This window comes from Trachypithecus francoisi, unplaced genomic scaffold, assembly GCF_009764315.1.
Source record: "Trachypithecus francoisi isolate TF-2019V2 unplaced genomic scaffold, Tfra_2.0 Contig00625, whole genome shotgun sequence".
Taxonomy (NCBI): domain Eukaryota; kingdom Metazoa; phylum Chordata; class Mammalia; order Primates; family Cercopithecidae; genus Trachypithecus; species Trachypithecus francoisi.
Window position 1 is genome coordinate 58,946 of NW_022680773.1, and position 10,290 is coordinate 69,235.

The window sequence follows — 10,290 nt, forward strand, 5'->3', positions numbered from 1 at the left end:
GCTTTAGGGGTTGGTAAGACGACTCCTCGTTGGGTTGATGGCCACGGAACCAAGGGACACAAATTGAAGTTAATAATTCAGCTTTACTTCTCAGTGAGTCTAGACATGTACTATGCTTCCCTGGGCTTAGGACTCCACACTTATAACCTGCTTTGCAGTGCAGTGTTTCATGTGTCTTTTGCAGCCCAATGCCATGAATGTCCTGGATTCTGTCACTCTGTGTCTTCCTCTCAAGGAATTTCTACATGGATAAAATGACCCCCAGGTTCTACATTTCCGAAATGAGCATCCAGGCTCCCTGAATAGAGAGGTGTGTCAACACCCTCATCCTGGGTATCAGACAGCTCCAGTTCCAACTGTACGGCTCACCTGAAATCTCTGTTCCCTCTTCAGGTGGTTTCATCCTCCTGTAGTATTGCAGGGGATTGCGCCACAGGTCCTTACATAGGATCTGTCAGGGGAATCAATTGGAAAAGGCCTTGTGAGAGCTCAGACTGGGGACCCAGGCAGCTGGGAACGCATGGGGGTCATTCCTCATGTTTCCCAGCAAGGACCCACCTCAGCAATCCTATTGGATCCTGCGACGTCCTGGTCAGAAAACCAGTTGAAGAAGTTAAGACCGCTGTTGTTGTGTCTGCGGCGATAGGCCTCAACTTCATAATCTTAGCACCACTGAATTGGAGTGCAATGAGAAGCCTTGTATTCTACAGACAGAGGATTTTTTTGTAAGGGGGCTGGAACACGTTGGCACTGATCCACCCACGTTCTTCCTTCCACTACCAATCCTGGGAGCCACCTGTCACCTGTGAAGTTCACGATACTCTTTGGTAATCACCTTATTCTGGAAGTAGGGGTTACTCCAAAAGAACAACGTGATCTGGAAGAGATGAATGGGATGCTTCGCTTCTTTCACCTGTCAGGACAAGGTGGAGACAGCTTCAACACCTTTTTGGGTGAGGTACCCACTGTTGCTTGCAGGAATCAATTATCTCCCTTAGCCTCCACCACTCAACCCTCCAGCCTTAGTCTTCCCGGCCTCACCTCCAAGTTGATCATGTAGCTCAGCATGTCTTCATCTTCATCAGTGATCAGGGCTGACATCTGAGGGTGGTTTGCAATCTGATTGAGGTCAAAGACCCTTGAGATGCAATGGAAAGGAAAGCTAGCAGGAACGGGGAAGGCCTAAAGCACCCAGAGGGCCGGTTAGGGGATTTTTTCAGATCTGCATCTATAAATGACCTCCCTTTATCCTCTCCCTCCCCCTGAATTCAGGCCTCTTGGGTTCACGGAGGGTGTACCATTGTGTCGCTGACCGCACTGACACGGGTCTGCCGGTGTCTGAGGACTGGCAGAGTCTGCTGATACCCGAAGACGCCACATCCCAGATCGGACTGGCAAGCGTGAGCAGTCACAGTACCTTAACAAGAGCTTGATTCACGGAAACACGGGTTCTGCTGAGAACTCGCTTCTGCTCTTCAGAAAGACGCCCCAAACGTCTGCTGCTTGGCACCATGAAGGGTTTCTCTCACGCATGCAGGAAGAGAGTAGCCGTGTCTCCTCTGGCTTTCTTCAGCCACATTTGTCGGTGGAAACTCACCCTTGTTCCCCAAAGGGTCACAACGGCGCCAAGGTGCCCGTAAGTTCCTTACACTTCCCAAGAGCACTTCGCAACTAGAAATGCAGAAGAAACACTGCAAAGGATACAACATTGGCGTAGAAGCCAGGCATGCTCTGGATGATGGCACCTCTGCGGTCCAGGTGGGGCTTGCGCCTGCGCTCCATCTTTTCCCTCTGCTGAGAAAAGGCCTTCCTGGCTTGGGCATTAACCGGCTCCAGCTCCACCTGAACGGCCAGCAGCTCCTCCAGTGCAGACTCTGGGCTCATGGGCCCAGGGCCAGGCTGTGCCCGCTGGACTTGCACCTGCTGCTTCTCGTCGGCTTCCCCCTGGGTCACCACCTCCACCTCCACCATTATGTCATCCGCTCCCAGCACCGCCTCCTCCCCTAAAGCTACCTGCTTGCTCTGCACCCCGGCCTCGCCCTCCTGTAGAGACTCCATCCTGAAGACGGTGCCCTCCTTGGGACTCCCACTGACCACCCCCTGTGCTGCCGGACCCTCACCGCGGGAACCCTGCAGCTGCAGTTAACTGGAGCCTGTGGGCTGGCGGGCCCTTAGCGCGCATGCGCCGGGCGTGCAGGCGCCCCCTAAGGGACTGCACTCAAAGAGCGCAGGGAGCCGACGGAAGACACCAGCACCAAAGGGCACCAGGAGCCATTCCAAGACCGCGGTTCTCCCCTGGCGGCCAGTCAGTGCGAGGACAGTGGGCGTCTCCCCGTGCAGCGGCAACCTAGGCTGGCCTGCAGTCCCAACCTTCCGAGTTATGCCTCCTCTGAGAAGCCCTCGGGGCTTGTGCCAGGTAGCGCTGCATCCAGGCACACGCAGACTTCGTGGCCTTTGGAATCTTTGGCATGAAAGCGCTTTGCCCTAAATGACATCCCGAGTGCAGCGAGCCATTGACCCTCACAGCACGTATGAAACATCTCACTTCACTGGGCAGGCCAGGTAGATGGAGTGGAATACCGCAGATCCAGAGGAGAAGTCTCTCTGGTTGCTGGGGCGAGGGCCGCGGAGGCGGCCTGGGGAAAGCGGGTCTGGGCGGGAGCTTGGGAGGAAAGTCTCTGGGTTAGGCTGAGGTGGAATTCTTCTGCTCCAGAGGCCAGAAGGCGGGCACGCCCTCTGGCAGGTATAGACACCTACAGGCTGCGCATAGCAGGCCTCTTCCCGGAGGATGCTGTAGGCCGAGGAGCGTTCCAAAGGGCTTCTGGTTCTATGCCCTGGGCATACCGGAGGCCAGCCTCCAGGGTTGGCCATGGACAGCCTGCGTGCACACCATTGTGCACTGCCTTGCCGACCCAGAGGCTCCCACAGCGCTACACCGGCTTTCTTCCCCCGGCCGGCCAGCGCGGCACTCAAGGGGTGTAGGCCCTGAGCATACCTAACCTCCTTTGCACCCGAGCGATTCCCATAGGGAGCGCCAGGCACGACCCTGCTGCCCCTTCTACCTACAGGGCTTCCCTCAGGTGGATAGGCCCACCCCTCAGGGAGCCCAGGATAAGAGGACAGCACACACCGGGACCTTAGCAGAGCATGTCCAGCACCCAGCATACAAGGGCCTCCTGCGGCTCACGAACCATGAGGAAGCAGCCGCCTCACACCACCCCGACCCCTGCCCCCCGCCGCAACCACTTCTGTCTCCTTTCCCTAGTTAGTGCAGGTGGCTTGGCCTGGCTCTCCCCACCCCCAAAACCACCACAGTTGTGAGGTTGCCTCCTCGCCAGACAGAGACACAGAATCAACAAGTGAGGGTGACAGGCCAGATGCTCCAGATTCTCTGTGCTCTTGAAAATTGCAGGGTGTCAGGAGACTTGCTCAACGAATCATCTGGAGGCTCCTTGAGCAGAAGTAAATTGTTTTGCACACTCAGTTGCTGTCCTGGGTCAGAAACCGTGGTGAAGTCCTGCTTTGCTACATGATGGATGTGCAGGTCAGGCTGGGGAGCCTGGGACTGTGGGACGGATCCAGTGTCCCAGTGAGTCTGAGGTCCCCGTCGGGCCGAGGTGTCTCAGTGGCAGAGCTGGGAATGGGAAACTCATGCTTCACTCCAGCCAGCAGGCCACCTCAGTCCAGCTAGATGAAATGGTCGCTTTGAGTCTATCCTGTTTCTCCTTCTTGGTCAGGCAGGTGGAGGAACTCAGTCATCCCAGTTACTGGAGGCTGAATGAGGATTTCCTTTTGTCACAACTTTAACTTCCACAGCAAAGTCATCATGAAGGAGTATTGCTTTGGCATTCTTGGTAAGGAGTGCCTCCCAGCGTAGTAGGGGAGCTGGTGTGTGGGAGGGTCTGTGTGGCATGAAACTTCCTGGCTCCTCTTGCTCGCAGGGAACAGGGTGTCTCATTGCACTTCAGTCCAGTGGATCTGGGATCATAAAGATAGAGCCTCCAGCTGCAGGCAGAACATTGCCTACCTGAGCTTGTTCAGCTGGTGGGCTGAACATGACTGCCTGGGTTTTAGCAAGATTGCTGAGGAGGGTTCCGTGGCAGGTGCATCATGGGAAAGGACCTCCCTGGTCAATCCTTGGCCTCTGGGGAATGGGCTTTGAAATGTGACCTGACCTATGGTGGACCCCCTTCTGCAGTCCCCCAGATCATCAGCCAGGGCCTATAGCTCAATCCATTGCAGTTCTACCCCAGGGAAAGAGGGACAGCATTAGAGAGGGAAGAGAGTGGAAGCCAGGCAAGTAGCTTAGGGCTGGGAATTGCAAGGCCTTGGAGTCCTGGATCTGTACCCCAACTGTATTTTCTAGTAACCAGCCTTCAAAAATCTAACACTAGAGTTTTAACAACCACATGTGGAATTGATGAGATATGTTTTCTAAAGTTGAAATTGCATTGTCTGCTCCAGTTTTATTTTATTTTATTTATTTTTTTTTTTTGAGATGGAGTCTCGCTCTGTAACCCAGACTGGCGTGCCGTGGTGCGATCTCGGCTCACTGCAATGTCCGCCTCCCTGATTCATGCCATTCTCCTCCCACAGCCTCCTGAGTAGCTCCATTTTAAGATACATAATTATATGGTAATTTTTTTCTCAATTCATCTGGAGTGGGCAGATTAATGCTACTCTGCCATATATGAGAATATGCATTTCCTTACCTGTGACAACACCAAGGCATTAGAATATATCTAACTTTTTTGTAGGTATATGAAAATTTTTATATTATTAAATGGGCCATTCTTAAAGATTATTAAAATTGAGCATAGCCTACACTTAAAATTAATATTTCATAATGGGTTTGTAAGAATTGTATGTCATGATACAAATTTTAAAGACAACATATTTTTATGAAATGTCATTTTTTGATTTGTAACTATTTCAGTTACTTTGAATGGAATTTCCTGGACCCTAATCATAGGTTTCGATAAAGCTTTCCTTATACCAGAATGATAGGAACAGTAATTTATCATTTTTCTCCTAATCTAGTTTTGTCTTTATCTAGATTGTATTTACATATTTAACTGATCAAATTTTGCTCTCTCTTCACTCTGCATTCATCCCACATCTCTCTCTCACACCAATAAAATGATTCTTGTGTTATGTTTCAGGTTTTCTTCTGTCACTAGACTGGAGTGCAGTGGGGTCATGTCAGCTCACTGCAACCTCTGCCTCCGAGGTTCCAGTGATTCTCCTGCCTCAATCTCCTGAGTAGCTGCGACTACAGTCGCATGCCACCAGGCCAGTTAATTTTGGTATTTTTAGTAGAGATGTGGTTTCACCATGTTGCTAAGGATGGTCTTGATCTCTTGACAACATGATCCACCCACCTCAGTCTCCCAAAGTCCTGGGGTTCACGTCGTGAGAAAAGATTCATTTTAATCTTGTATTTGCCAGAGAATTCCTCTTAATTTCTCTTAAAATTCCAAGCAGTATTGTTTCATAGAAAGCTTTTCTGACTTTTGGGCCATATGACTCAGAAGATCTAATGGTGATTGTGGTGTCAGTCGTACACAGTGGTGTTGTTTTGAACCTAATGCCAGGTCTCTAGGATTTTGAAGCAAAGACCTGCCATCTGTGGCAGATAACCACTCTCCTAGTGAGAGACATCTCTTGGCCTGCTATAGGGTTTGGTGGAAACTGAATGCTTGTCTAAAGGTCATCAAGTCATCAAGTGAACTGAAATATCTATCAGGAATTGGGTGCTTGCAGACTCATCTAGCCATAAAGTGGGTTGTCCATAGCAATATGTCATCATGAAGTGGAAGTGGTATATATGTGCCCAGTCTCAAGCCAGTCCTGAAGGCACAAGTAAGTTACACGTGGAAGTGGCTCAAGTGACCATAGTATGCAGTCCTCTGTGCTGCCTTCTACCCTACAACCTGCAGTAATAATCTCATGGAACGTTCCCTATGATCAGTTGACAGAATAAGAGAAGACTATGGCCTTACTCCAGATGGTTCTGCACAATATATACAGCCACTACCCAAAAATGAATGACTGCAGTACTACAGCTGTTTTGCTGAGATACCCTGGAAGGACAGGGGTGAAGGAACATCTTCCCAGTAGACAGAACTTCAAAAGAAATGGCCAGATGTGCCGACTATATACTGGTTCATGGCCCATAGCCAGTGTTTTGGCTGGATGATCAAGAACTTGGAAGAAGCATTATCAGTAAATAGGTGACAAAGTAATTTGAGACAGAGTTATGTAGACGGGCCTCTCTGAGTGGTGAAAAACTGTGAGGATATTTATATTTCATGCGAGTGCTCAACAATGGTGACTTCAGAAATGGAAAGATTTTATAAGCAAATGGATAGTATAAACCCTCCTGTGGACACCACTCAGCCCCTCTCCCAAGCCATTCCCATCATTGACCAGGTGGCCCATAAAAAAAGTGGTCATGATGGCAGGGATAGAGATAATGCATGGGTTCAGTGAAATGGACTTTACTCACCAAGGCTGACCTGGTTATGCCCATGGCTGAGTGCCTAATTTGCCAGCAGCAGAGACCAACACTGGTCTGTCAATACGGCAACATTTCTCAAGGTGCTTTCACTGGATATGGGTTTTCCTAATCTGCATGCAATGTCTCTGCCAAAACCAAAATCTGTGAACTCACTAAATATCTCATCCACCATCCTAGCATACCACACAGCATTCCCTCTGACCAAGTCATTCACCTTATGGATAGAGAAGTGTGGCAGTGGTCATCTGCTTATGGAATTCACTGGTCTTACATGTTTCCCATCATCCTAAAGCAACTGGATTAGTAGAATGGTGAAATGGCCTTTTAAAGTTACAATTGCAATACTAACTATGTGACAAGACTTTGTAAAGCTGGGGCAAAGTTCTCCGGAGGGACACTTGAATCAGTGTCCAACATATAGTGATAACGTCCCGCTCACCATCACCCCTAGCAAAAGGTTTGCTTCCTGTTTCTATCAAATTACCTTCCACGGGCTTAGAAGTCCTTTATCCAGAGGGAGAAATGCTGCCAAAAGGAGATGCTATGACAATTCCATTAAGCGGACAGTGAAGATTGCTTGCTTGGCATTTTGGACTACTACAACATTTCTATCACCAGGTGACAAAGGGAGGTGGAATGTTTGCATTGGTGATTGACCTGAATTATCAAGATAAAATCAGTCTACTACTCCAAACAGAGGTATGGAAAAGTATGCATAGAACACAGGAGGTCCACTAGGGCGCCTGATAGTATTTAAATGCCTGGAGATTAAGGTCAGTGGAACACTGCAACAACCTCATTTTGGTAGGACTGTAAATTATCCACCCTCTTCAGGAATTCAGGTTTCAGTTGCTCCACCAGAAAAGAAAGAAAGAAATAAAAAGAAAGAAAGAAGAAAGAAGAAAGAAAGAAAGAAAGAAAGAAAGAAGAGAGAGAGAGAGAGAGAGAGAGAGAGAGAGAGAGAGAGAGAGAGAGAGAGAGAGAGAGAGAGAGAGAGAGAGAGAGAGAGAGAGAGAGAGAGAGAGAGAGAGAGAGAGAGGAAGGGAGGGAGGGAGGGAAGGAAGGAAGGAAGGAAGGAAGAGAGAAAGGAAGAGAGATAGAAAGAAAGAAATGGAGCACTGAAACAGCCACATTATGGTAGGAGTGCAATTATCCACCCTCTTCAGGAATTCAGATTTCAGTTGCTCCACCAGGAAAGAAAGAAAGAAGAAAGAAAGAAAGAAAAAAGAAAAAGAAAGAAAGAGAGAGAGAGAGGGATAGAGAGAGAGAGAGAGGAAGGGAGGGAGGGAGGGAAGGAAGGAAGGAAGGAAGGAAGGAAGGAAGGAAGGAAGGAAGGAAGGGAGAGAGAAAGAGAGACAGAGAGAAAGAAAGAAAGAAAGAAAGAAAGAAAGAAAGAAAGAAAGAAAGAAAGAGGAAGGAAGGAAGGAAGGAAAAAAATAGGATTAAGGAATCCCTGCTGAGGTGCTTGTTAAAAGCAAATGGAGCATGTAAAGCTTGATAGAGAAATGTAGACATAAACACGTGACCTACCGCAGAAATGAGCACTTTAATTTTCCTAAGTAGTTCCCCGTTTTGTTAAAAAAAAAAAAAAGCTGTGTATGTATACACATTTAATAGTATCTTCATCTTTTCTTTTTCTTTATCATGTGACATAAGATACATTGATATCAAATCAGCATTTGACGATTGTTAACTTCACGTAATTGTGTTTGCACTCGGGATTGGTGAATTAGTGGTTGTAATAAAGATAGTTGTATTATGTTAGGGGGAATTATGATGTTATTATTGTGTTTACTTGAAGATTAGGTATGACCTTAGGAGAGGTGTACCAGTTGAAGTTGTCAAGGGGTTGATTTGTGATAGTTAACACTGAGTGTTGACTTTATTGTATTGAGGCATACAGGGTACAAATCCTGGGTGTATCTGTTGGATATTTTCCCCAAAACAATTAATCTTTGAATCAGTGAGCTGGGGAAGGCAGATTCACCTTAATCTGGTGAGCAGAATCTAGTCAGCTTTTAGAGAATATAAATCAGGTAGAAGCACACAAATTCATGAAATGGGCTTTGTCTCCCAGCCATGGTTATCTACCATGTTGTTGCTAGCTGCTAAAGTTCACAAACAAATTTTTTAATCAAATATAAAATATTTTACAGTGTATGAATTACCCTCGTTTTTGGATTTATCTTAACATTTCCACAAACATTTTTCTATTTCAGCTACTTACTCATTCACTTGTTTTTATTTTCTCTTATTGGCCAGTGTAAACTTTTGTGAATATATTTGTTTCTGGTTAATTTAGAACATGATAGACTATAAGAAATTGCAATCAAAGAATCCCAGTGTAAAAATTTTCTATCAAATAAAATTTTAAAACAGTAGAAGATACTTGAGTATTAATGCTACTCAACAACTTTAGCAAAAGCAAGATTTCTCTATCTCTGGTTATAATCCTTGAAATCTTTGTTTTCATTTGGTTTGGTTATTATAATGACTTAGCAAATTTTATGTCATAAGACACATTTAATATTTGCCTGAGGAAAAATAGTATGTCGAGTGTGTGTGCAAAATGTAGTGTGTTAATCCACATGTGTGGATGTCTTTTCTGTAGGCCTTCCAGCTATGGTCAAGATTAGCTCTATTACAAAATCCATTCATTGCATTTTCTTCATTGGTACCCCAAAAATACAGACTGCCTAGTGATTTATATCACTATATTAGTGTTTTATATCACTATATTAGTGTTTTATGGAAATATTTTAAAAGTAATGGGAAAGAATAGGGGAGAAAAAGAAATGTATCATTTAGTTTCTAATCATTGATTAACTGAACTGAATTCACTTTACTAATACTTACCCTAACTTGAATCAACTGAACTTTACAAAAGCTTTTTAAAATTCTTCTGATTTACAGAAACCAAAGACTTAGCTAAATAATCTTGAAAAGATAAAACCAATATGTGCTTATTACTTTTTTTTTTTACATTTTTCTGGAAAGATGATTCACCACTGCTTATTTCTCAAAGAGAGGACTGAGACTGTAGACTTTATGATATTTAGTAGCATTTCTAGCCTCTGAGGGCTAGATGCTAGTAACAACCTTACCAATTCCACTTCCAGTCATGAACAAGGCCCAGGGTAAAATTAAGTAAAATCCAGTGACTTATCAAAACCCTAGCTAGTTATATGGACTGTCTGTTACCTCTATGAGTTCGTTATCTACAACTGTTTCCCTTCCACAGTCTGCTTCAGCCACAGTGACCTGGCTGTTTTTCAAACAATTTAAGGAGGTTTCTGGTGGGGGTCATCTCACTTGCTGATCTTGATGCATGCTTACATGATTATTCCTGTGGGGAAATGAAAAAGAGATCAGACTGTTACTGTGTCTATATAGAAAGAAGTAAACATAAGAGATTCCATTTTACTCTGTATTTGAGATGCTGTTAATTTGTAGCCCTACCCCCAACACTGTCCTTGCAAGAGGAATGTGCTGTGTTGACTCGAGGTTTAACAAATTTGGGGCTGTGCAGGGTGTGCTTTGTTAAACAAGTATCTGAAGGCAGTATGCTTGTGAAAAGTCCTCACCATTCTCCTAATCTCAACTACCAAGGTACACGTACACTGCTGAAGGTCGCAGGGACTTCTGCCTAAGAAAGCTAAGTATTGTCCAAGGTTTCTCCCCATGTGATAGTCTGAAATATGGCCTCATGGGAAGGGAAAGACCTAATGATCCCCCAGCCTGACATCCATGAATGGTCTGTGCTGAGGAAG

The 10,290-nt window shown here is 45.9% G+C and overlaps 1 pseudogene; it reads right to left on the reverse strand.

Moving 5' to 3' along the window:
* Positions 1–399: 399 nt before the first annotated feature.
* Positions 400–2,073, reverse strand: LOC117087193 (annotated as a pseudogene).
* Between the last annotated feature and the right edge of the window lie 8,217 nt (positions 2,074–10,290).